The sequence below is a fragment of the Ranitomeya imitator genome, chromosome 7 (genome assembly GCF_032444005.1).
Source record: "Ranitomeya imitator isolate aRanImi1 chromosome 7, aRanImi1.pri, whole genome shotgun sequence".
NCBI lineage: Eukaryota > Metazoa > Chordata > Amphibia > Anura > Dendrobatidae > Ranitomeya > Ranitomeya imitator.
In genome coordinates this window covers 141,104,582-141,127,752 of record NC_091288.1, presented here as the reverse complement: position 1 = coordinate 141,127,752, position 23,171 = coordinate 141,104,582, and the positions used below count along the sequence as shown (strand labels likewise).

General features: G+C 38.7%; 37 non-coding genes across 37 annotated transcripts; 18 read left to right on the top strand and 19 right to left on the bottom strand.

The window, feature by feature from the left end:
* Window positions 1-306: 306 nt before the first annotated feature.
* Window positions 307-388, bottom strand: TRNAS-GCU (transfer RNA serine (anticodon GCU)). The gene has a single exon. It is a non-coding gene; the product is annotated as a tRNA-Ser (tRNA).
* A 292-nt stretch (window positions 389-680) lies between these two features.
* Window positions 681-754, top strand: TRNAT-AGU (transfer RNA threonine (anticodon AGU)). Its single transcript has one exon. It is a non-coding gene; the product is annotated as a tRNA-Thr (tRNA).
* Window positions 755-1,425: 671 nt separating this feature from the next.
* On the bottom strand, window positions 1,426-1,507 carry TRNAS-GCU (transfer RNA serine (anticodon GCU)). Its single transcript has one exon. It is a non-coding gene; the product is annotated as a tRNA-Ser (tRNA).
* A 292-nt stretch (window positions 1,508-1,799) lies between these two features.
* Window positions 1,800-1,873, top strand: TRNAT-AGU (transfer RNA threonine (anticodon AGU)). Its single transcript has one exon. It is a non-coding gene; the product is annotated as a tRNA-Thr (tRNA).
* Window positions 1,874-2,544: 671 nt separating this feature from the next.
* Window positions 2,545-2,626, bottom strand: TRNAS-GCU (transfer RNA serine (anticodon GCU)). The gene has a single exon. It is a non-coding gene; the product is annotated as a tRNA-Ser (tRNA).
* A 1,037-nt stretch (window positions 2,627-3,663) lies between these two features.
* TRNAS-GCU (transfer RNA serine (anticodon GCU)) lies at window positions 3,664-3,745 on the bottom strand. Its single transcript has one exon. It is a non-coding gene; the product is annotated as a tRNA-Ser (tRNA).
* Window positions 3,746-4,037: 292 nt separating this feature from the next.
* On the top strand, window positions 4,038-4,111 carry TRNAT-AGU (transfer RNA threonine (anticodon AGU)). Its single transcript has one exon. It is a non-coding gene; the product is annotated as a tRNA-Thr (tRNA).
* Window positions 4,112-5,156: 1,045 nt separating this feature from the next.
* TRNAT-AGU (transfer RNA threonine (anticodon AGU)) lies at window positions 5,157-5,230 on the top strand. The gene has a single exon. It is a non-coding gene; the product is annotated as a tRNA-Thr (tRNA).
* A 671-nt stretch (window positions 5,231-5,901) lies between these two features.
* On the bottom strand, window positions 5,902-5,983 carry TRNAS-GCU (transfer RNA serine (anticodon GCU)). The gene has a single exon. It is a non-coding gene; the product is annotated as a tRNA-Ser (tRNA).
* Window positions 5,984-6,275: 292 nt separating this feature from the next.
* On the top strand, window positions 6,276-6,349 carry TRNAT-AGU (transfer RNA threonine (anticodon AGU)). Its single transcript has one exon. It is a non-coding gene; the product is annotated as a tRNA-Thr (tRNA).
* Window positions 6,350-7,020: 671 nt separating this feature from the next.
* Window positions 7,021-7,102, bottom strand: TRNAS-GCU (transfer RNA serine (anticodon GCU)). Its single transcript has one exon. It is a non-coding gene; the product is annotated as a tRNA-Ser (tRNA).
* A 292-nt stretch (window positions 7,103-7,394) lies between these two features.
* On the top strand, window positions 7,395-7,468 carry TRNAT-AGU (transfer RNA threonine (anticodon AGU)). Its single transcript has one exon. It is a non-coding gene; the product is annotated as a tRNA-Thr (tRNA).
* Window positions 7,469-8,139: 671 nt separating this feature from the next.
* Window positions 8,140-8,221, bottom strand: TRNAS-GCU (transfer RNA serine (anticodon GCU)). Its single transcript has one exon. It is a non-coding gene; the product is annotated as a tRNA-Ser (tRNA).
* Window positions 8,222-8,513: 292 nt separating this feature from the next.
* On the top strand, window positions 8,514-8,587 carry TRNAT-AGU (transfer RNA threonine (anticodon AGU)). The gene has a single exon. It is a non-coding gene; the product is annotated as a tRNA-Thr (tRNA).
* A 671-nt stretch (window positions 8,588-9,258) lies between these two features.
* Window positions 9,259-9,340, bottom strand: TRNAS-GCU (transfer RNA serine (anticodon GCU)). Its single transcript has one exon. It is a non-coding gene; the product is annotated as a tRNA-Ser (tRNA).
* A 292-nt stretch (window positions 9,341-9,632) lies between these two features.
* Window positions 9,633-9,706, top strand: TRNAT-AGU (transfer RNA threonine (anticodon AGU)). Its single transcript has one exon. It is a non-coding gene; the product is annotated as a tRNA-Thr (tRNA).
* A 671-nt stretch (window positions 9,707-10,377) lies between these two features.
* TRNAS-GCU (transfer RNA serine (anticodon GCU)) lies at window positions 10,378-10,459 on the bottom strand. The gene has a single exon. It is a non-coding gene; the product is annotated as a tRNA-Ser (tRNA).
* Window positions 10,460-10,759: 300 nt separating this feature from the next.
* Window positions 10,760-10,841, bottom strand: TRNAS-GCU (transfer RNA serine (anticodon GCU)). The gene has a single exon. It is a non-coding gene; the product is annotated as a tRNA-Ser (tRNA).
* A 292-nt stretch (window positions 10,842-11,133) lies between these two features.
* On the top strand, window positions 11,134-11,207 carry TRNAT-AGU (transfer RNA threonine (anticodon AGU)). Its single transcript has one exon. It is a non-coding gene; the product is annotated as a tRNA-Thr (tRNA).
* A 671-nt stretch (window positions 11,208-11,878) lies between these two features.
* On the bottom strand, window positions 11,879-11,960 carry TRNAS-GCU (transfer RNA serine (anticodon GCU)). The gene has a single exon. It is a non-coding gene; the product is annotated as a tRNA-Ser (tRNA).
* A 1,037-nt stretch (window positions 11,961-12,997) lies between these two features.
* On the bottom strand, window positions 12,998-13,079 carry TRNAS-GCU (transfer RNA serine (anticodon GCU)). Its single transcript has one exon. It is a non-coding gene; the product is annotated as a tRNA-Ser (tRNA).
* A 292-nt stretch (window positions 13,080-13,371) lies between these two features.
* On the top strand, window positions 13,372-13,445 carry TRNAT-AGU (transfer RNA threonine (anticodon AGU)). The gene has a single exon. It is a non-coding gene; the product is annotated as a tRNA-Thr (tRNA).
* A 671-nt stretch (window positions 13,446-14,116) lies between these two features.
* On the bottom strand, window positions 14,117-14,198 carry TRNAS-GCU (transfer RNA serine (anticodon GCU)). The gene has a single exon. It is a non-coding gene; the product is annotated as a tRNA-Ser (tRNA).
* A 292-nt stretch (window positions 14,199-14,490) lies between these two features.
* TRNAT-AGU (transfer RNA threonine (anticodon AGU)) lies at window positions 14,491-14,564 on the top strand. Its single transcript has one exon. It is a non-coding gene; the product is annotated as a tRNA-Thr (tRNA).
* Window positions 14,565-15,235: 671 nt separating this feature from the next.
* TRNAS-GCU (transfer RNA serine (anticodon GCU)) lies at window positions 15,236-15,317 on the bottom strand. The gene has a single exon. It is a non-coding gene; the product is annotated as a tRNA-Ser (tRNA).
* A 292-nt stretch (window positions 15,318-15,609) lies between these two features.
* TRNAT-AGU (transfer RNA threonine (anticodon AGU)) lies at window positions 15,610-15,683 on the top strand. Its single transcript has one exon. It is a non-coding gene; the product is annotated as a tRNA-Thr (tRNA).
* Window positions 15,684-16,734: 1,051 nt separating this feature from the next.
* On the top strand, window positions 16,735-16,808 carry TRNAT-AGU (transfer RNA threonine (anticodon AGU)). The gene has a single exon. It is a non-coding gene; the product is annotated as a tRNA-Thr (tRNA).
* A 671-nt stretch (window positions 16,809-17,479) lies between these two features.
* TRNAS-GCU (transfer RNA serine (anticodon GCU)) lies at window positions 17,480-17,561 on the bottom strand. Its single transcript has one exon. It is a non-coding gene; the product is annotated as a tRNA-Ser (tRNA).
* Window positions 17,562-17,853: 292 nt separating this feature from the next.
* On the top strand, window positions 17,854-17,927 carry TRNAT-AGU (transfer RNA threonine (anticodon AGU)). The gene has a single exon. It is a non-coding gene; the product is annotated as a tRNA-Thr (tRNA).
* A 671-nt stretch (window positions 17,928-18,598) lies between these two features.
* On the bottom strand, window positions 18,599-18,680 carry TRNAS-GCU (transfer RNA serine (anticodon GCU)). Its single transcript has one exon. It is a non-coding gene; the product is annotated as a tRNA-Ser (tRNA).
* A 292-nt stretch (window positions 18,681-18,972) lies between these two features.
* TRNAT-AGU (transfer RNA threonine (anticodon AGU)) lies at window positions 18,973-19,046 on the top strand. The gene has a single exon. It is a non-coding gene; the product is annotated as a tRNA-Thr (tRNA).
* A 671-nt stretch (window positions 19,047-19,717) lies between these two features.
* TRNAS-GCU (transfer RNA serine (anticodon GCU)) lies at window positions 19,718-19,799 on the bottom strand. Its single transcript has one exon. It is a non-coding gene; the product is annotated as a tRNA-Ser (tRNA).
* A 292-nt stretch (window positions 19,800-20,091) lies between these two features.
* Window positions 20,092-20,165, top strand: TRNAT-AGU (transfer RNA threonine (anticodon AGU)). Its single transcript has one exon. It is a non-coding gene; the product is annotated as a tRNA-Thr (tRNA).
* A 1,050-nt stretch (window positions 20,166-21,215) lies between these two features.
* TRNAT-AGU (transfer RNA threonine (anticodon AGU)) lies at window positions 21,216-21,289 on the top strand. Its single transcript has one exon. It is a non-coding gene; the product is annotated as a tRNA-Thr (tRNA).
* Window positions 21,290-21,960: 671 nt separating this feature from the next.
* On the bottom strand, window positions 21,961-22,042 carry TRNAS-GCU (transfer RNA serine (anticodon GCU)). Its single transcript has one exon. It is a non-coding gene; the product is annotated as a tRNA-Ser (tRNA).
* A 292-nt stretch (window positions 22,043-22,334) lies between these two features.
* TRNAT-AGU (transfer RNA threonine (anticodon AGU)) lies at window positions 22,335-22,408 on the top strand. Its single transcript has one exon. It is a non-coding gene; the product is annotated as a tRNA-Thr (tRNA).
* A 677-nt stretch (window positions 22,409-23,085) lies between these two features.
* Window positions 23,086-23,167, bottom strand: TRNAS-GCU (transfer RNA serine (anticodon GCU)). The gene has a single exon. It is a non-coding gene; the product is annotated as a tRNA-Ser (tRNA).
* Window positions 23,168-23,171: the final 4 nt, after the last annotated feature.

Genomic DNA, 23,171 nt, shown 5'->3' with positions numbered 1-23,171 from the left:
AAAAAGGTGGACTTTTGTTCTTGTATGACATTAAACAAGTCTTTACCACAGTCAAAACATAGTGCAGTTGAGAGAAAAAAAATATCTGCTGTCGAAACGCTTAAAAAGGAATTAGACGATATAACTTTCTTTGGAGAATAAAGGATGGCATCAAGCATTTCAAAATAAAACCAGTGGATTTACACTTCTAACTCTGCAAAGTTTGATAGCAGCTTTCTTAAAAAGGAAGATAAACTTTCAAGCTTGACGTATCTACCGCTTTGGCTAGAAATGAAAACAATACAACATGAAACAAGCAGAATAAACCGACGAGGATGGGATTCGAACCCATGCATGCAGAGCACAATGGATTAGCAGTCCATCGCCTTAACCACTCGGCCACCTCGTCTACATGGCGCACATGTGCTAAGGAGAAAAGATGTAATGATTATTTTTACGGGTCAGTGTGTTTTCATTGAAGATATTACAGTGTCTATTCTTTACAGTTAGATTGGGGCAAACTCTTTTGGCCCTGCTGTGGCATTCCTTCAATCTGCCTATTCTGTGTCATAACTTGGAAGAAAAACAAGTACCAAGTTGAAGCTGTGCTAGAAGATGGATCATTCAATTATGGAACTTCAAAACCCAAGGCCTTGTCATCGATCCAGATTCTATTGCATTTCATAGGCTTTCCAGCTTGTGGTGCTGTGGCTTAGTTGGTTAAAGCGCCTGTCTAGTAAACAGGAGATCCTGAGTTCGAATCTCAGCAGTGCCTTGTTTTCATCATCTCAAAAAGAAACTTCCTATCTTAAAAATGGGATTTTCACTTGCATGAAACCTCAAATTTACCTTGGCTACGTCTTTACTGATAGTGCAATTGTGAGATGAAGAATGTCTTCTGTATAAGGGCCAAAAAGGAAGAAAGATGGCATCAAGCATGACAACTTAAAACCAGTGGATTTTATTTTGAAATTCCTCCTCTTTATGCATCTGACTCGCTAAGCAGGCTTTCTAAAGTATCACACCTTTTTGTCCTTTGGCTTAGTTGGTCTAAGTGCCTGTTTAGTAAACAGAAAATCTTGATTTCGAACGTCAGCAGTGGTTTTCTTTCTTCATCTCAGTTTGGGTCATTTTAGCAAAAAAAAGGTGGACTTTTGTTCTTGTATGACATTAAACAAGTCTTTACCACAGTCAAAACATAGTGCAGTTGAGAGAAAAAAAATCTCTGCTGTCGAAACGCTTAAAAAGGAATTAGACGATATAACTTTCTTTAGAGAATAAAGGATGGCATCAAGCATTTCAAAATAAAACCAGTGGATTTACACTTCTAACTCTGCAAAGTTTGATAGCAGCTTTCTTAAAAAGGAAGATAAACTTTCAAGCTTGACGTATCTACCGCTTTGGCTAGAAATGAAAACAATACAACATGAAACAAGCAGAATAAACCGACGAGGATGGGATTCGAACCCATGCATGCAGAGCACAATGGATTAGCAGTCCATCGCCTTAACCACTCGGCCACCTCGTCTACATGGCGCACATGCGCTAAGGAGAAAAGATGTAATGATTATTTTTACGGGTCAGTGTGTTTTCATTGAAGATATTACAGTGTCTATTCTTTACAGTTAGATTGGGGCAAACTCTTTTGGCCCTGCTGTGGCATTCCTTCAATCTGCCTATTCTGTGTCATAACTTGGAAGAAAAACAAGTACCAAGTTGAAGCTGTGCTAGAAGATGGATCATTCAATTATGGAACTTCAAAACCCAAGGCCTTGTCATCGATCCAGATTCTATTGCATTTCATAGGCTTTTCAGCTTGTGGTGCTGTGGCTTAGTTGGTTAAAGCGCCTGTCTAGTAAACAGGAGATCCTGAGTTCGAATCTCAGCAGTGCCTTGTTTTCATCATCTCAAAAAGAAACTTCCTATCTTAAAAATGGGATTTTCACTTGCATGAAACCTCAAATTTACCTTGGCTACGTCTTTACTGATAGTGCAATTGTGAGATGAAGAATGTCTTCTGTATAAGGGCCAAAAAGGAAGAAAGATGGCATCAAGCATGACAACTTAAAACCAGTGGATTTTATTTTGAAATTCCTCCTCTTTATGCATCTGACTCGCTAAGCAGGCTTTCTAAAGTATCACACCTTTTTGTCCTTTGGCTTAGTTGGTCTAAGTGCCTGTTTAGTAAACAGAAAATCTTGATTTCGAACATCAGCAGTGGTTTTCTTTCTTCATCTCAGTTTGGGTCATTTTAGCAAAAAAAAGGTGGACTTTTGTTCTTGTATGACATTAAACAAGTCTTTACCACAGTCAAAACATAGTGCAGTTGAGAGAAAAAAAATCTCTGCTGTCGAAACGCTTAAAAAGGAATTAGACGATATAACTTTCTTTAGAGAATAAAGGATGGCATCAAGCATTTCAAAATAAAACCAGTGGATTTACACTTCTAACTCTGCAAAGTTTGATAGCAGCTTTCTTAAAAAGGAAGATAAACTTTCAAGCTTGACGTATCTACCGCTTTGGCTAGAAATGAAAACAATACAACATGAAACAAGCAGAATAAACCGACGAGGATGGGATTCGAACCCATGCATGCAGAGCACAATGGATTAGCAGTCCATCGCCTTAACCACTCGGCCACCTCGTCTACATGGCGCACATGCGCTAAGGAGAAAAGATGTAATGATTATTTTTACGGGTCAGTGTGTTTTCATTGAAGATATTACAGTGTCTATTCTTTACAGTTAGATTGGGGCAAACTCTTTTGGCCCTGCTGTGGCATTCCTTCAATCTGCCTATTCTGTGTCATAACTTGGAAGAAAAACAAGTACCAAGTTGAAGCTGTGCTAGAAGATGGATCATTCAATTATGGAACTTCAAAACCCAAGGCCTTGTCATCGATCCAGATTCTATTGCATTTCATAGGCTTTTCAGCTTGTGGTGCTGTGGCTTAGTTGGTTAAAGCGCCTGTCTAGTAAACAGGAGATCCTGAGTTCGAATCTCAGCAGTGCATTGTTTTCATCATCTCAAAAAGAAACTTCCTATCTTAAAAATGGGATTTTCACTTGCATGAAACCTCAAATTTACCTTGGCTACGTCTTTACTGATAGTGCAATTGTGAGATGAAGAATGTCTTCTGTATAAGGGCCAAAAAGGAAGAAAGATGGCATCAAGCATGACAACTTAAAACCAGTGGATTTTATTTTGAAATTCCTCCTCTTTATGCATCTGACTCGCTAAGCAGGCTTTCTAAAGTATCACACCTTTTTGTCCTTTGGCTTAGTTGGTCTAAGTGCCTGTTTAGTAAACAGAAAATCTTGATTTCGAACGTCAGCAGTGGTTTTCTTTCTTCATCTCAGTTTGGGTCATTTTAGCAAAAAAAAGGTGGACTTTTGTTCTTGTATGACATTAAACAAGTCTTTACCACAGTCAAAACATAGTGCAGTTGAGAGAAAAAAAATCTCTGCTGTCGAAACGCTTAAAAAGGAATTAGACGATATAACTTTCTTTAGAGAATAAAGGATGGCATCAAGCATTTCAAAATAAAACCAGTGGATTTACACTTCTAACTCTGCAAAGTTTGATAGCAGCTTTCTTAAAAAGGAAGATAAACTTTCAAGCTTGACGTATCTACCGCTTTGGCTAGAAATGAAAACAATACAACATGAAACAAGCAGAATAAACCGACGAGGATGGGATTCGAACCCATGCATGCAGAGCACAATGGATTAGCAGTCCATCGCCTTAACCACTCGGCCACCTCGTCTACATGGCGCACATGTGCTAAGGAGAAAAGATGTAATGATTATTTTTACGGGTCAGTGTGTTTTCATTGAAGATATTACAGTGTCTATTCTTTACAGTTAGATTGGGGCAAACTCTTTTGGCCCTGCTGTGGCATTCCTTCAATCTGCCTATTCTGTGTCATAACTTGGAAGAAAAACAAGTACCAAGTTGAAGCTGTGCTAGAAGATGGATCATTCAATTATGGAACTTCAAAACCCAAGGCCTTGTCATCGATCCAGATTCTATTGCATTTCATAGGCTTTCCAGCTTGTGGTGCTGTGGCTTAGTTGGTTAAAGCGCCTGTCTAGTAAACAGGAGATCCTGAGTTCGAATCTCAGCAGTGCCTTGTTTTCATCATCTCAAAAAGAAACTTCCTATCTTAAAAATGGGATTTTCACTTGCATGAAACCTCAAATTTACCTTGGCTACGTCTTTACTGATAGTGCAATTGTGAGATGAAGAATGTCTTCTGTATAAGGGCCAAAAAGGAAGAAAGATGGCATCAAGCATGACAACTTAAAACCAGTGGATTTTATTTTGAAATTCCTCCTCTTTATGCATCTGACTCGCTAAGCAGGCTTTCTAAAGTATCACACCTTTTTGTCCTTTGGCTTAGTTGGTCTAAGTGCCTGTTTAGTAAACAGAAAATCTTGATTTCGAACGTCAGCAGTGGTTTTCTTTCTTCATCTCAGTTTGGGTCATTTTAGCAAAAAAAAGGTGGACTTTTGTTCTTGTATGACATTAAACAAGTCTTTACCACAGTCAAAACATAGTGCAGTTGAGAGAAAAAAAATCTCTGCTGTCGAAACGCTTAAAAAGGAATTAGACGATATAACTTTCTTTAGAGAATAAAGGATGGCATCAAGCATTTCAAAATAAAACCAGTGGATTTACACTTCTAACTCTGCAAAGTTTGATAGCAGCTTTCTTAAAAAGGAAGATAAACTTTCAAGCTTGACGTATCTACCGCTTTGGCTAGAAATGAAAACAATACAACGTGAAACAAGCAGAATAAACCGACGAGGTTGGGATTCGAACCCATGCATGCAGAGCACAATGGATTAGCAGTCCATCGCCTTAACCACTCGGCCACCTCGTCTACATGGCGCACATGCGCTAAGGAGAAAAGATGTAATGATTATTTTTACGGGTCAGTGTGTTTTCATTGAAGATATTACAGTGTCTATTCTTTACAGTTAGATTGGGGCAAACTCTTTTGGCCCTGCTGTGGCATTCCTTCAATCTGCCTATTCTGTGTCATAACTTGGAAGAAAAACAAGTACCAAGTTGAAGCTGTGCTAGAAGATGGATCATTCAATTATGGAACTTCAAAACCCAAGGCCTTGTCATCGATCCAGATTCTATTGCATTTCATAGGCTTTTCAGCTTGTGGTGCTGTGGCTTAGTTGGTTAAAGCGCCTGTCTAGTAAACAGGAGATCCTGAGTTCGAATCTCAGCAGTGCCTTGTTTTCATCATCTCAAAAAGAAACTTCCTATCTTAAAAATGGGATTTTCACTTGCATGAAACCTCAAATTTACCTTGGCTACGTCTTTACTGATAGTGCAATTGTGAGATGAAGAATGTCTTCTGTATAAGGGCCAAAAAGGAAGAAAGATGGCATCAAGCATGACAACTTAAAACCAGTGGATTTTATTTTGAAATTCCTCCTCTTTATGCATCTGACTCGCTAAGCAGGCTTTCTAAAGTATCACACCTTTTTGTCCTTTGGCTTAGTTGGTCTAAGTGCCTGTTTAGTAAACAGAAAATCTTGATTTCGAACGTCAGCAGTGGTTTTCTTTCTTCATCTCAGTTTGGGTCATTTTAGCAAAAAAAAGGTGGACTTTTGTTCTTGTATGAGATTAAACAAGTCTTTACCACAGTCAAAACATAGTGCAGTTGAGAGAAAAAAAATCTCTGCTGTCGAAACGCTTAAAAAGGAATTAGACGATATAACTTTCTTTAGAGAATAAAGGATGGCATCAAGCATTTCAAAATAAAACCAGTGGATTTACACTTCTAACTCTGCAAAGTTTGATAGCAGCTTTCTTAAAAAGGAAGATAAACTTTCAAGCTTGACGTATCTACCGCTTTGGCTAGAAATGAAAACAATACAACATGAAACAAGCAGAATAAACCGACGAGGATGGGATTCGAACCCATGCATGCAGAGCACAATGGATTAGCAGTCCATCGCCTTAACCACTCGGCCACCTCGTCTACATGGCGCACATGCGCTAAGGAGAAAAGATGTAATGATTATTTTTACGGGTCAGTGTGTTTTCATTGAAGATATTACAGTGTCTATTCTTTACAGTTAGATTGGGGCAAACTCTTTTGGCCCTGCTGTGGCATTCCTTCAATCTGCCTATTCTGTGTCATAACTTGGAAGAAAAACAAGTACCAAGTTGAAGCTGTGCTAGAAGATGGATCATTCAATTATGGAACTTCAAAACCCAAGGCCTTGTCATCGATCCAGATTCTATTGCATTTCATAGGCTTTCCAGCTTGTGGTGCTGTGGCTTAGTTGGTTAAAGCGCCTGTCTAGTAAACAGGAGATCCTGAGTTCGAATCTCAGCAGTGCCTTGTTTTCATCATCTCAAAAAGAAACTTCCTATCTTAAAAATGGGATTTTCACTTGCATGAAACCTCAAATTTACCTTGGCTACGTCTTTACTGATAGTGCAATTGTGAGATGAAGAATGTCTTCTGTATAAGGGCCAAAAAGGAAGAAAGATGGCATCAAGCATGACAACTTAAAACCAGTGGATTTTATTTTGAAATTCCTCCTCTTTATGCATCTGACTCGCTAAGCAGGCTTTCTAAAGTATCACACCTTTTTGTCCTTTGGCTTAGTTGGTCTAAGTGCCTGTTTAGTAAACAGAAAATCTTGATTTCGAACGTCAGCAGTGGTTTTCTTTCTTCATCTCAGTTTGGGTCATTTTAGCAAAAAAAAGGTGGACTTTTGTTCTTGTATGACATTAAACAAGTCTTTACCACAGTCAAAACATAGTGCAGTTGAGAGAAAAAAAATATCTGCTGTCGAAACGCTTAAAAAGGAATTAGACGATATAACTTTCTTTGGAGAATAAAGGATGGCATCAAGCATTTCAAAATAAAACCAGTGGATTTACACTTCTAACTCTGCAAAGTTTGATAGCAGCTTTCTTAAAAAGGAAGATAAACTTTCAAGCTTGACGTATCTACCGCTTTGGCTAGAAATGAAAACAATACAACATGAAACAAGCAGAATAAACCGACGAGGATGGGATTCGAACCCATGCATGCAGAGCACAATGGATTAGCAGTCCATCGCCTTAACCACTCGGCCACCTCGTCTACATGGCGCACATGCGCTAAGGAGAAAAGATGTAATGATTATTTTTACGGGTCAGTGTGTTTTCATTGAAGATATTACAGTGTCTATTCTTTACAGTTAGATTGGGGCAAACTCTTTTGGCCCTGCTGTGGCATTCCTTCAATCTGCCTATTCTGTGTCATAACTTGGAAGAAAAACAAGTACCAAGTTGAAGCTGTGCTAGAAGATGGATCATTCAATTATGGAACTTCAAAACCCAAGGCCTTGTCATCGATCCAGATTCTATTGCATTTCATAGGCTTTTCAGCTTGTGGTGCTGTGGCTTAGTTGGTTAAAGCGCCTGTCTAGTAAACAGGAGATCCTGAGTTCGAATCTCAGCAGTGCCTTGTTTTCATCATCTCAAAAAGAAACTTCCTATCTTAAAAATGGGATTTTCACTTGCATGAAACCTCAAATTTACCTTGGCTACGTCTTTACTGATAGTGCAATTGTGAGATGAAGAATGTCTTCTGTATAAGGGCCAAAAAGGAAGAAAGATGGCATCAAGCATGACAACTTAAAACCAGTGGATTTTATTTTGAAATTCCTCCTCTTTATGCATCTGACTCGCTAAGCAGGCTTTCTAAAGTATCACACCTTTTTGTCCTTTGGCTTAGTTGGTCTAAGTGCCTGTTTAGTAAACAGAAAATCTTGATTTCGAACGTCAGCAGTGGTTTTCTTTCTTCATCTCAGTTTGGGTCATTTTAGCAAAAAAAAGGTGGACTTTTGTTCTTGTATGACATTAAACAAGTCTTTACCACAGTCAAAACATAGTGCAGTTGAGAGAAAAAAAATATCTGCTGTCGAAACGCTTAAAAAGGAATTAGACGATATAACTTTCTTTGGAGAATAAAGGATGGCATCAAGCATTTCAAAATAAAACCAGTGGATTTACACTTCTAACTCTGCAAAGTTTGATAGCAGCTTTCTTAAAAAGGAAGATAAACTTTCAAGCTTGACGTATCTACCGCTTTGGCTAGAAATGAAAACAATACAACATGAAACAAGCAGAATAAACCGACGAGGATGGGATTCGAACCCATGCATGCAGAGCACAATGGATTAGCAGTCCATCGCCTTAACCACTCGGCCACCTCGTCTACATGGCGCACATGCGCTAAGGAGAAAAGATGTAATGATTATTTTTACGGGTCAGTGTGTTTTCATTGAAGATATTACAGTGTCTATTCTTTACAGTTAGATTGGGGCAAACTCTTTTGGCCCTGCTGTGGCATTCCTTCAATCTGCCTATTCTGTGTCATAACTTGGAAGAAAAACAAGTACCAAGTTGAAGCTGTGCTAGAAGATGGATCATTCAATTATGGAACTTCAAAACCCAAGGCCTTGTCATCGATCCAGATTCTATTGCATTTCATAGGCTTTTCAGCTTGTGGTGCTGTGGCTTAGTTGGTTAAAGCGCCTGTCTAGTAAACAGGAGATCCTGAGTTCGAATCTCAGCAGTGCCTTGTTTTCATCATCTCAAAAAGAAACTTCCTATCTTAAAAATGGGATTTTCACTTGCATGAAACCTCAAATTTACCTTGGCTACGTCTTTACTGATAGTGCAATTGTGAGATGAAGAATGTCTTCTGTATAAGGGCCAAAAAGGAAGAAAGATGGCATCAAGCATGACAACTTAAAACCAGTGGATTTTATTTTGAAATTCCTCCTCTTTATGCATCTGACTCGCTAAGCAGGCTTTCTAAAGTATCACACCTTTTTGTCCTTTGGCTTAGTTGGTCTAAGTGCCTGTTTAGTAAACAGAAAATCTTGATTTCGAACGTCAGCAGTGGTTTTCTTTCTTCATCTCAGTTTGGGTCATTTTAGCAAAAAAAAGGTGGACTTTTGTTCTTGTATGACATTAAACAAGTCTTTACCACAGTCAAAACATAGTGCAGTTGAGAGAAAAAAAATCTCTGCTGTCGAAACGCTTAAAAAGGAATTAGACGATATAACTTTCTTTAGAGAATAAAGGATGGCATCAAGCATTTCAAAATAAAACCAGTGGATTTACACTTCTAACTCTGCAAAGTTTGATAGCAGCTTTCTTAAAAAGGAAGATAAACTTTCAAGCTTGACGTATCTACCGCTTTGGCTAGAAATGAAAACAATACAACATGAAACAAGCAGAATAAACCGACGAGGATGGGATTCGAACCCATGCATGCAGAGCACAATGGATTAGCAGTCCATCGCCTTAACCACTCGGCCACCTCGTCTACATGGCGCACATGCGCTAAGGAGAAAAGATGTAATGATTATTTTTACGGGTCAGTGTGTTTTCATTGAAGATATTACAGTGTCTATTCTTTACAGTTAGATTGGGGCAAACTCTTTTGGCCCTGCTGTGGCATTCCTTCAATCTGCCTATTCTGTGTCATAACTTGGAAGAAAAACAAGTACCAAGTTGAAGCTGTGCTAGAAGATGGATCATTCAATTATGGAACTTCAAAACCCAAGGCCTTGTCATCGATCCAGATTCTATTGCATTTCATAGGCTTTTCAGCTTGTGGTGCTGTGGCTTAGTTGGTTAAAGCGCCTGTCTAGTAAACAGGAGATCCTGAGTTCGAATCTCAGCAGTGCCTTGTTTTCATCATCTCAAAAAGAAACTTCCTATCTTAAAAATGGGATTTTCACTTGCATGAAACCTCAAATTTACCTTGGCTACGTCTTTACTGATAGTGCAATTGTGAGATGAAGAATGTCTTCTGTATAAGGGCCAAAAAGGAAGAAAGATGGCATCAAGCATGACAACTTAAAACCAGTGGATTTTATTTTGAAATTCCTCCTCTTTATGCATCTGACTCGCTAAGCAGGCTTTCTAAAGTATCACACCTTTTTGTCCTTTGGCTTAGTTGGTCTAAGTGCCTGTTTAGTAAACAGAAAATCTTGATTTCGAACGTCAGCAGTGGTTTTCTTTCTTCATCTCAGTTTGGGTCATTTTAGCAAAAAAAAGGTGGACTTTTGTTCTTGTATGACATTAAACAAGTCTTTACCACAGTCAAAACATAGTGCAGTTGAGAGAAAAAAAATCTCTGCTGTCGAAACGCTTAAAAAGGAATTAGACGATATAACTTTCTTTAGAGAATAAAGGATGGCATCAAGCATTTCAAAATAAAACCAGTGGATTTACACTTCTAACTCTGCAAAGTTTGATAGCAGCTTTCTTAAAAAGGAAGATAAACTTTCAAGCTTGACGTATCTACCGCTTTGGCTAGAAATGAAAACAATACAACATGAAACAAGCAGAATAAACCGACGAGGATGGGATTCGAACCCATGCATGCAGAGCACAATGGATTAGCAGTCCATCGCCTTAACCACTCGGCCACCTCGTCTACATGGCGCACATGCGCTAAGGAGAAAAGATGTAATGATTATTTTTACGGGTCAGTGTGTATGAGAGAAAAAAAATCTCTGCTGTCGAAACGCTTAAAAAGGAATTAGACGATATAACTTTCTTTAGAGAATAAAGGATGGCATCAAGCATTTCAAAATAAAACCAGTGGATTTACACTTCTAACTCTGCAAAGTTTGATAGCAGCTTTCTTAAAAAGGAAGATAAACTTTCAAGCTTGACGTATCTACCGCTTTGGCTAGAAATGAAAACAATACAACATGAAACAAGCAGAATAAACCGACGAGGATGGGATTCGAACCCATGCATGCAGAGCACAATGGATTAGCAGTCCATCGCCTTAACCACTCGGCCACCTCGTCTACATGGCGCACATGCGCTAAGGAGAAAAGATGTAATGATTATTTTTACGGGTCAGTGTGTTTTCATTGAAGATATTACAGTGTCTATTCTTTACAGTTAGATTGGGGCAAACTCTTTTGGCCCTGCTGTGGCATTCCTTCAATCTGCCTATTCTGTGTCATAACTTGGAAGAAAAACAAGTACCAAGTTGAAGCTGTGCTAGAAGATGGATCATTCAATTATGGAACTTCAAAACCCAAGGCCTTGTCATCGATCCAGATTCTATTGCATTTCATAGGCTTTCCAGCTTGTGGTGCTGTGGCTTAGTTGGTTAAAGCGCCTGTCTAGTAAACAGGAGATCCTGAGTTCGAATCTCAGCAGTGCCTTGTTTTCATCATCTCAAAAAGAAACTTCCTATCTTAAAAATGGGATTTTCACTTGCATGAAACCTCAAATTTACCTTGGCTACGTCTTTACTGATAGTGCAATTGTGAGATGAAGAATGTCTTCTGTATAAGGGCCAAAAAGGAAGAAAGATGGCATCAAGCATGACAACTTAAAACCAGTGGATTTTATTTTGAAATTCCTCCTCTTTATGCATCTGACTCGCTAAGCAGGCTTTCTAAAGTATCACACCTTTTTGTCCTTTGGCTTAGTTGGTCTAAGTGCCTGTTTAGTAAACAGAAAATCTTGATTTCGAACGTCAGCAGTGGTTTTCTTTCTTCATCTCAGTTTGGGTCATTTTAGCAAAAAAAAGGTGGACTTTTGTTCTTGTATGACATTAAACAAGTCTTTACCACAGTCAAAACATAGTGCAGTTGAGAGAAAAAAAATCTCTGCTGTCGAAACGCTTAAAAAGGAATTAGACGATATAACTTTCTTTAGAGAATAAAGGATGGCATCAAGCATTTCAAAATAAAACCAGTGGATTTACACTTCTAACTCTGCAAAGTTTGATAGCAGCTTTCTTAAAAAGGAAGATAAACTTTCAAGCTTGACGTATCTACCGCTTTGGCTAGAAATGAAAACAATACAACATGAAACAAGCAGAATAAACCGACGAGGATGGGATTCGAACCCATGCATGCAGAGCACAATGGATTAGCAGTCCATCGCCTTAACCACTCGGCCACCTCGTCTACATGGCGCACATGCGCTAAGGAGAAAAGATGTAATGATTATTTTTACGGGTCAGTGTGTTTTCATTGAAGATATTACAGTGTCTATTCTTTACAGTTAGATTGGGGCAAACTCTTTTGGCCCTGCTGTGGCATTCCTTCAATCTGCCTATTCTGTGTCATAACTTGGAAGAAAAACAAGTACCAAGTTGAAGCTGTGCTAGAAGATGGATCATTCAATTATGGAACTTCAAAACCCAAGGCCTTGTCATCGATCCAGATTCTATTGCATTTCATAGGCTTTTCAGCTTGTGGTGCTGTGGCTTAGTTGGTTAAAGCGCCTGTCTAGTAAACAGGAGATCCTGCGTTCGAATCTCAGCAGTGCCTTGTTTTCATCATCTCAAAAAGAAACTTCCTATCTTAAAAATGGGATTTTCACTTGCATGAAACCTCAAATTTACCTTGGCTACGTCTTTACTGATAGTGCAATTGTGAGATGAAGAATGTCTTCTGTATAAGGGCCAAAAAGGAAGAAAGATGGCATCAAGCATGACAACTTAAAACCAGTGGATTTTATTTTGAAATTCCTCCTCTTTATGCATCTGACTCGCTAAGCAGGCTTTCTAAAGTATCACACCTTTTTGTCCTTTGGCTTAGTTGGTCTAAGTGCCTGTTTAGTAAACAGAAAATCTTGATTTCGAACGTCAGCAGTGGTTTTCTTTCTTCATCTCAGTTTGGGTCATTTTAGCAAAAAAAAGGTGGACTTTTGTTCTTGTATGACATTAAACAAGTCTTTACCACAGTCAAAACATAGTGCAGTTGAGAGAAAAAAAATATCTGCTGTCGAAACGCTTAAAAAGGAATTAGACGATATAACTTTCTTTAGAGAATAAAGGATGGCATCAAGCATTTCAAAATAAAACCAGTGGATTTACACTTCTAACTCTGCAAAGTTTGATAGCAGCTTTCTTAAAAAGGAAGATAAACTTTCAAGCTTGACGTATCTACCGCTTTGGCTAGAAATGAAAACAATACAACATGAAACAAGCAGAATAAACTGACGAGGATGGGATTCGAACCCATGCATGCAGAGCACAATGGATTAGCAGTCCATCGCCTTAACCACTCGGCCACCTCGTCTACATGGCGCACATGCGCTAAGGAGAAAAGATGTAATGATTATTTTTACGGGTCAGTGTGTTTTCATTGAAGATATTACAGTGTCTATTCTTTACAGTTAGATTGGGGCAAACTCTTTTGGCCCTGCTGTGGCATTCCTTCAATCTGCCTATTCTGTGTCATAACTTGGAAGAAAAACAAGTACCAAGTTGAAGCTGTGCTAGAAGATGGATCATTCAATTATGGAACTTCAAAACCCAAGGCCTTGTCATCGATCCAGATTCTATTGCATTTCATAGGCTTTCCAGCTTGTGGTGCTGTGGCTTAGTTGGTTAAAGCGCCTGTCTAGTAAACAGGAGATCCTGAGTTCGAATCTCAGCAGTGCCTTGTTTTCATCATCTCAAAAAGAAACTTCCTATCTTAAAAATGGGATTTTCACTTGCATGAAACCTCAAATTTACCTTGGCTACGTCTTTACTGATAGTGCAATTGTGAGATGAAGAATGTCTTCTGTATAAGGGCCAAAAAGGAAGAAAGATGGCATCAAGCATGACAACTTAAAACCAGTGGATTTTATTTTGAAATTCCTCCTCTTTATGCATCTGACTCGCTAAGCAGGCTTTCTAAAGTATCACACCTTTTTGTCCTTTGGCTTAGTTGGTCTAAGTGCCTGTTTAGTAAACAGAAAATCTTGATTTCGAACGTCAGCAGTGGTTTTCTTTCTTCATCTCAGTTTGGGTCATTTTAGCAAAAAAAAGGTGGACTTTTGTTCTTGTATGACATTAAACAAGTCTTTACCACAGTCAAAACATAGTGCAGTTGAGAGAAAAAAAATATCTGCTGTCGAAACGCTTAAAAAGGAATTAGACGATATAACTTTCTTTGGAGAATAAAGGATGGCATCAAGCATTTCAAAATAAAACCAGTGGATTTACACTTCTAACTCTGCAAAGTTTGATAGCAGCTTTCTTAAAAAGGAAGATAAACTTTCAAGCTTGACGTATCTACCGCTTTGGCTAGAAATGAAAACAATACAACATGAAACAAGCAGAATAAACCGACGAGGATGGGATTCGAACCCATGCATGCAGAGCACAATGGATTAGCAGTCCATCGCCTTAACCACTCGGCCACCTCGTCTACATGGCGCACATGCGCTAAGGAGAAAAGATGTAATGATTATTTTTACGGGTCAGTGTGTTTTCATTGAAGATATTACAGTGTCTATTCTTTACAGTTAGATTGGGGCAAACTCTTTTGGCCCTGCTGTGGCATTCCTTCAATCTGCCTATTCTGTGTCATAACTTGGAAGAAAAACAAGTACCAAGTTGAAGCTGTGCTAGAAGATGGATCATTCAATTATGGAACTTCAAAACCCAAGGCCTTGTCATCGATCCAGATTCTATTGCATTTCATAGGCTTTTCAGCTTGTGGTGCTGTGGCTTAGTTGGTTAAAGCGCCTGTCTAGTAAACAGGAGATCCTGAGTTCGAATCTCAGCAGTGCCTTGTTTTCATCATCTCAAAAAGAAACTTCCTATCTTAAAAATGGGATTTTCACTTGCATGAAACCTCAAATTTACCTTGGCTACGTCTTTACTGATAGTGCAATTGTGAGATGAAGAATGTCTTCTGTATAAGGGCCAAAAAGGAAGAAAGATGGCATCAAGCATGACAACTTAAAACCAGTGGATTTTATTTTGAAATTCCTCCTCTTTATGCATCTGACTCGCTAAGCAGGCTTTCTAAAGTATCACACCTTTTTGTCCTTTGGCTTAGTTGGTCTAAGTGCCTGTTTAGTAAACAGAAAATCTTGATTTCGAACGTCAGCAGTGGTTTTCTTTCTTCATCTCAGTTTGGGTCATTTTAGCAAAAAAAAGGTGGACTTTTGTTCTTGTATGACATTAAACAAGTCTTTACCACAGTCAAAACATAGTGCAGTTGAGAGAAAAAAAATCTCTGCTGTCGAAACGCTTAAAAAGGAATTAGACGATATAACTTTCTTTAGAGAATAAAGGATGGCATCAAGCATTTCAAAATAAAACCAGTGGATTTACACTTCTAACTCTGCAAAGTTTGATAGCAGCTTTCTTAAAAAGGAAGATAAACTTTCAAGCTTGACGTATCTACCGCTTTGGCTAGAAATGAAAACAATACAACATGAAACAAGCAGAATAAACCGACGAGGATGGGATTCGAACCCATGCATGCAGAGCACAATGGATTAGCAGTCCATCGCCTTAACCACTCGGCCACCTCGTCTACATGGCGCACATGCGCTAAGGAGAAAAGATGTAATGATTATTTTTACGGGTCAGTGTGTTTTCATTGAAGATATTACAGTGTCTATTCTTTACAGTTAGATTGGGGCAAACTCTTTTGGCCCTGCTGTGGCATTCCTTCAATCTGCCTATTCTGTGTCATAACTTGGAAGAAAAACAAGTACCAAGTTGAAGCTGTGCTAGAAGATGGATCATTCAATTATGGAACTTCAAAACCCAAGGCCTTGTCATCGATCCAGATTCTATTGCATTTCATAGGCTTTTCAGCTTGTGGTGCTGTGGCTTAGTTGGTTAAAGCGCCTGTCTAGTAAACAGGAGATCCTGAGTTCGAATCTCAGCAGTGCCTTGTTTTCATCATCTCAAAAAGAAACTTCCTATCTTAAAAATGGGATTTTCACTTGCATGAAACCTCAAATTTACCTTGGCTACGTCTTTACTGATAGTGCAATTGTGAGATGAAGAATGTCTTCTGTATAAGGGCCAAAAAGGAAGAAAGATGGCATCAAGCATGACAACTTAAAACCAGTGGATTTTATTTTGAAATTCCTCCTCTTTATGCATCTGACTCGCTAAGCAGGCTTTCTAAAGTATCACACCTTTTTGTCCTTTGGCTTAGTTGGTCTAAGTGCCTGTTTAGTAAACAGAAAATCTTGATTTCGAACGTCAGCAGTGGTTTTCATTCTTCATCTCAGTTTGGGTCATTTTAGCAAAAAAAAAGGTGGACTTTTGTTCTTGTATGACATTAAACAAGTCTTTACCACAGTCAAAACATAGTGCAGTTGAGAGAAAAAAAATCTCTGCTGTCGAAACGCTTAAAAAGGAATTAGACGATATAACTTTCTTTAGAGAATAAAGGATGGCATCAAGCATTTCAAAATAAAACCAGTGGATTTACACTTCTAACTCTGCAAAGTTTGATAGCAGCTTTCTTAAAAAGGAAGATAAACTTTCAAGCTTGACGTATCTACCGCTTTGGCTAGAAATGAAAACAAAACAATACAACATGAAACAAGCAGAATAAACCGACGAGGATGGGATTCAAACCCATGCATGCAGAGCACAATGGATTAGCAGTCCATCGCCTTAACCACTCGGCCACCTCGTCTACATGGCGCACATGCGCTAAGGAGAAAAGATGTAATGATTATTTTTACGGGTCAGTGTGTTTTCATTGAAGATATTACAGTGTCTATTCTTTACAGTTAGATTGGGGCAAACTCTTTTGGCCCTGCTGTGGCATTCCTTCAATCTGCCTATTCTGTGTCATAACTTGGAAGAAAAACAAGTACCAAGTTGAAGCTGTGCTAGAAGATGGATCATTCAATTATGGAACTTCAAAACCCAAGGCCTTGTCATCGATCCAGATTCTATTGCATTTCATAGGCTTTCCAGCTTGTGGTGCTGTGGCTTAGTTGGTTAAAGCGCCTGTCTAGTAAACAGGAGATCCTGAGTTCGAATCTCAGCAGTGCCTTGTTTTCATCATCTCAAAAAGAAACTTCCTATCTTAAAAATGGGATTTTCACTTGCATGAAACCTCAAATTTACCTTGGCTACGTCTTTACTGATAGTGCAATTGTGAGATGAAGAATGTCTTCTGTATAAGGGCCAAAAAGGAAGAAAGATGGCATCAAGCATGACAACTTAAAACCAGTGGATTTTATTTTGAAATTCCTCCTCTTTATGCATCTGACTCGCTAAGCAGGCTTTCTAAAGTATCACACCTTTTTGTCCTTTGGCTTAGTTGGTCTAAGTGCCTGTTTAGTAAACAGAAAATCTTGATTTCGAACGTCAGCAGTGGTTTTCTTTCTTCATCTCAGTTTGGGTCATTTTAGCAAAAAAAAGGTGGACTTTTGTTCTTGTATGACATTAAACAAGTCTTTACCACAGTCAAAACATAGTGCAGTTGAGAGAAAAAAAATCTCTGCTGTCGAAACGCTTAAAAAGGAATTAGACGATATAACTTTCTTTAGAGAATAAAGGATGGCATCAAGCATTTCAAAATAAAACCAGTGGATTTACACTTCTAACTCTGCAAAGTTTGATAGCAGCTTTCTTAAAAAGGAAGATAAACTTTCAAGCTTGACGTATCTACCGCTTTGGCTAGAAATGAAAACAATACAACATGAAACAAGCAGAATAAACCGACGAGGATGGGATTCGAACCCATGCATGCAGAGCACAATGGATTAGCAGTCCATCGCCTTAACCACTCGGCCACCTCGTCTACATGGCGCACATGTGCTAAGGAGAAAAGATGTAATGATTATTTTTACGGGTCAGTGTGTTTTCATTGAAGATATTACAGTGTCTATTCTTTACAGTTAGATTGGGGCAAACTCTTTTGGCCCTGCTGTGGCATTCCTTCAATCTGCCTATTCTGTGTCATAACTTGGAAGAAAAACAAGTACCAAGTTGAAGCTGTGCTAGAAGATGGATCATTCAATTATGGAACTTCAAAACCCAAGGCCTTGTCATCGATCCAGATTCTATTGCATTTCATAGGCTTTCCAGCTTGTGGTGCTGTGGCTTAGTTGGTTAAAGCGCCTGTCTAGTAAACAGGAGATCCTGAGTTCGAATCTCAGCAGTGCCTTGTTTTCATCATCTCAAAAAGAAACTTCCTATCTTAAAAATGGGATTTTCACTTGCATGAAACCTCAAATTTACCTTGGCTACGTCTTTACTGATAGTGCAATTGTGAGATGAAGAATGTCTTCTGTATAAGGGCCAAAAAGGAAGAAAGATGGCATCAAGCATGACAACTTAAAACCAGTGGATTTTATTTTGAAATTCCTCCTCTTTATGCATCTGACTCGCTAAGCAGGCTTTCTAAAGTATCACACCTTTTTGTCCTTTGGCTTAGTTGGTCTAAGTGCCTGTTTAGTAAACAGAAAATCTTGATTTCGAACGTCAGCAGTGGTTTTCTTTCTTCATCTCAGTTTGGGTCATTTTAGCAAAAAAAAGGTGGACTTTTGTTCTTGTATGACATTAAACAAGTCTTTACCACAGTCAAAACATAGTGCAGTTGAGAGAAAAAAAATCTCTGCTGTCGAAACGCTTAAAAAGGAATTAGACGATATAACTTTCTTTAGAGAATAAAGGATGGCATCAAGCATTTCAAAATAAAACCAGTGGATTTACACTTCTAACTCTGCAAAGTTTGATAGCAGCTTTCTTAAAAAGGAAGATAAACTTTCAAGCTTGACGTATCTACCGCTTTGGCTAGAAATGAAAACAATACAACATGAAACAAGCAGAATAAACCGACGAGGATGGGATTCGAACCCATGCATGCAGAGCACAATGGATTAGCAGTCCATCGCCTTAACCACTCGGCCACCTCGTCTACATGGCGCACATGCGCTAAGGAGAAAAGATGTAATGATTATTTTTACGGGTCAGTGTGTTTTCATTGAAGATATTACAGTGTCTATTCTTTACAGTTAGATTGGGGCAAACTCTTTTGGCCCTGCTGTGGCATTCCTTCAATCTGCCTATTCTGTGTCATAACTTGGAAGAAAAACAAGTACCAAGTTGAAGCTGTGCTAGAAGATGGATCATTCAATTATGGAACTTCAAAACCCAAGGCCTTGTCATCGATCCAGATTCTATTGCATTTCATAGGCTTTTCAGCTTGTGGTGCTGTGGCTTAGTTGGTTAAAGCGCCTGTCTAGTAAACAGGAGATCCTGAGTTCGAATCTCAGCAGTGCCTTGTTTTCATCATCTCAAAAAGAAACTTCCTATCTTAAAAATGGGATTTTCACTTGCATGAAACCTCAAATTTACCTTGGCTACGTCTTTACTGATAGTGCAATTGTGAGATGAAGAATGTCTTCTGTATAAGGGCCAAAAAGGAAGAAAGATGGCATCAAGCATGACAACTTAAAACCAGTGGATTTTATTTTGAAATTCCTCCTCTTTATGCATCTGACTCGCTAAGCAGGCTTTCTAAAGTATCACACCTTTTTGTCCTTTGGCTTAGTTGGTCTAAGTGCCTGTTTAGTAAACAGAAAATCTTGATTTCGAACGTCAGCAGTGGTTTTCTTTCTTCATCTCAGTTTAGGTCATTTTAGCAAAAAAAAGGTGGACTTTTGTTCTTGTATGACATTAAACAAGTCTTTACCACAGTCAAAACATAGTGCAGTTGAGAGAAAAAAAATCTCTGCTGTCGAAACGCTTAAAAAGGAATTAGACGATATAACTTTCTTTAGAGAATAAAGGATGGCATCAAGCATTTCAAAATAAAACCAGTGGATTTACACTTCTAACTCTGCAAAGTTTGATAGCAGCTTTCTTAAAAAGGAAGATAAACTTTCAAGCTTGACGTATCTACCGCTTTGGCTAGAAATGAAAACAATACAACATGAAACAAGCAGAATAAACCGACGAGGATGGGATTCGAACCCATGCATGCAGAGCACAATGGATTAGCAGTCCATCGCCTTAACCACTCGGCCACCTCGTCTACATGGCGCACATGCGCTAAGGAGAAAAGATGTAATGATTATTTTTACGGGTCAGTGTGTTTTCATTGAAGATATTACAGTGTCTATTCTTTACAGTTAGATTGGGGCAAACTCTTTTGGCCCTGCTGTGGCATTCCTTCAATCTGCCTATTCTGTGTCATAACTTGGAAGAAAAACAAGTACCAAGTTGAAGCTGTGCTAGAAGATGGATCATTCAATTATGGAACTTCAAAACCCAAGGCCTTGTCATCGATCCAGATTCTATTGCATTTCATAGGCTTTTCAGCTTGTGGTGCTGTGGCTTAGTTGGTTAAAGCGCCTGTCTAGTAAACAGGAGATCCTGAGTTCGAATCTCAGCAGTGCCTTGTTTTCATCATCTCAAAAAGAAACTTCCTATCTTAAAAATGGGATTTTCACTTGCATGAAACCTCAAATTTACCTTGGCTACGTCTTTACTGATAGTGCAATTGTGAGATGAAGAATGTCTTCTGTATAAGGGCCAAAAAGGAAGAAAGATGGCATCAAGCATGACAACTTAAAACCAGTGGATTTTATTTTGAAATTCCTCCTCTTTATGCATCTGACTCGCTAAGCAGGCTTTCTAAAGTATCACACCTTTTTGTCCTTTGGCTTAGTTGGTCTAAGTGCCTGTTTAGTAAACAGAAAATCTTGATTTCGAACGTCAGCAGTGGTTTTCTTTCTTCATCTCAGTTTGGGTCATTTTAGCAAAAAAAAGGTGGACTTTTGTTCTTGTATGACATTAAACAAGTCTTTACCACAGTCAAAACATAGTGCAGTTGAGAGAAAAAAAATCTCTGCTGTCGAAACGCTTAAAAAGGAATTAGACGATATAACTTTCTTTAGAGAATAAAGGATGGCATCAAGCATTTCAAAATAAAACCAGTGGATTTACACTTCTAACTCTGCAAAGTTTGATAGCAGCTTTCTTAAAAAGGAAGATAAACTTTCAAGCTTGACGTATCTACCGCTTTGGCTAGAAATGAAAACAAAACAATACAACATGAAACAAGCAGAATAAACCGACGAGGATGGGATTCAAACCCATGCATGCAGAGCACAATGGATTAGCAGTCCATCGCCTTAACCACTCGGCCACCTCGTCTACATGGCGCACATGCGCTAAGGAGAAAAGATGTAATGATTATTTTTACGGGTCAGTGTGTTTTCATTGAAGATATTACAGTGTCTATTCTTTACAGTTAGATTGGGGCAAACTCTTTTGGCCCTGCTGTGGCATTCCTTCAATCTGCCTATTCTGTGTCATAACTTGGAAGAAAAACAAGTACCAAGTTGAAGCTGTGCTAGAAGATGGATCATTCAATTATGGAACTTCAAAACCCAAGGCCTTGTCATCGATCCAGATTCTATTGCATTTCATAGGCTTTTCAGCTTGTGGTGCTGTGGCTTAGTTGGTTAAAGCGCCTGTCTAGTAAACAGGAGATCCTGAGTTCGAATCTCAGCAGTGCCTTGTTTTCATCATCTCAAAAAGAAACTTCCTATCTTAAAAATGGGATTTTCACTTGCATGAAACCTCAAATTTACCTTGGCTACGTCTTTACTGATAGTGCAATTGTGAGATGAAGAATGTCTTCTGTATAAGGGCCAAAAAGGGATAAAGATGGCATCAAGCATGACAACTTAAAACCAGTGGATTTTATTTTGAAATTCCTCCTCTTTATGCATCTGACTCGCTAAGCAGGCTTTCTAAAGTATCACACCTTTTTGTCCTTTGGCTTAGTTGGTCTAAGTGCCTGTTTAGTAAACAGAAAATCTTGATTTCGAACGTCAGCAGTGGTTTTCTTTCTTCATCTCAGTTTGGGTCATTTTAGCAAAAAAAAGGTGGACTTTTGTTCTTGTATGACATTAAACAAGTCTTTACCACAGTCAAAACATAGTGCAGTTGAGAGAAAAAAAATCTCTGCTGTCGAAACGCTTAAAAAGGAATTAGACGATATAACTTTCTTTAGAGAATAAAGGATGGCATCAAGCATTTCAAAATAAAACCAGTGGATTTACACTTCTAACTCTGCAAAGTTTGATAGCAGCTTTCTTAAAAAGGAAGATAAACTTTCAAGCTTGACGTATCTACCGCTTTGGCTAGAAATGAAAACAATACAACATGAAACAAGCAGAATAAACCGACGAGGATGGGATTCGAACCCATGCATGCAGAGCACAATGGATTAGCAGTCCATCGCCTTAACCACTCGGCCACCTCGTCTACATGGCGCACATGCGCTAAGGAGAAAAGATGTAATGATTATTTTTACGGGTCAGTGTGTTTTCATTGAAGATATTACAGTGTCTATTCTTTACAGTTAGATTGGGGCAAACTCTTTTGGCCCTGCTGTGGCATTCCTTCAATCTGCCTATTCTGTGTCATAACTTGGAAGAAAAACAAGTACCAAGTTGAAGCTGTGCTAGAAGATGGATCATTCAATTATGGAACTTCAAAACCCAAGGCCTTGTCATCGATCCAGATTCTATTGCATTTCATAGGCTTTCCAGCTTGTGGTGCTGTGGCTTAGTTGGTTAAAGCGCCTGTCTAGTAAACAGGAGATCCTGAGTTCGAATCTCAGCAGTGCCTTGTTTTCATCATCTCAAAAAGAAACTTCCTATCTTAAAAATGGGATTTTCACTTGCATGAAACCTCAAATTTACCTTGGCTACGTCTTTACTGATAGTGCAATTGTGAGATGAAGAATGTCTTCTGTATAAGGGCCAAAAAGGAAGAAAGATGGCATCAAGCATGACAACTTAAAACCAGTGGATTTTATTTTGAAATTCCTCCTCTTTATGCATCTGACTCGCTAAGCAGGCTTTCTAAAGTATCACACCTTTTTGTCCTTTGGCTTAGTTGGTCTAAGTGCCTGTTTAGTAAACAGAAAATCTTGATTTCGAACGTCAGCAGTGGTTTTCATTCTTCATCTCAGTTTGGGTCATTTTAGCAAAAAAAAAGGTGGACTTTTGTTCTTGTATGACATTAAACAAGTCTTTACCACAGTCAAAACATAGTGCAGTTGAGAGAAAAAAAATCTCTGCTGTCGAAACGCTTAAAAAGGAATTAGACGATATAACTTTCTTTAGAGAATAAAGGATGGCATCAAGCATTTCAAAATAAAACCAGTGGATTTACACTTCTAACTCTGCAAAGTTTGATAGCAGCTTTCTTAAAAAGGAAGATAAACTTTCAAGCTTGACGTATCTACCGCTTTGGCTAGAAATGAAAACAAAACAATACAACATGAAACAAGCAGAATAAACCGACGAGGATGGGATTCGAACCCATGCATGCAGAGCACAATGGATTAGCAGTCCATCGCCTTAACCACTCGGCCACCTCGTCTACA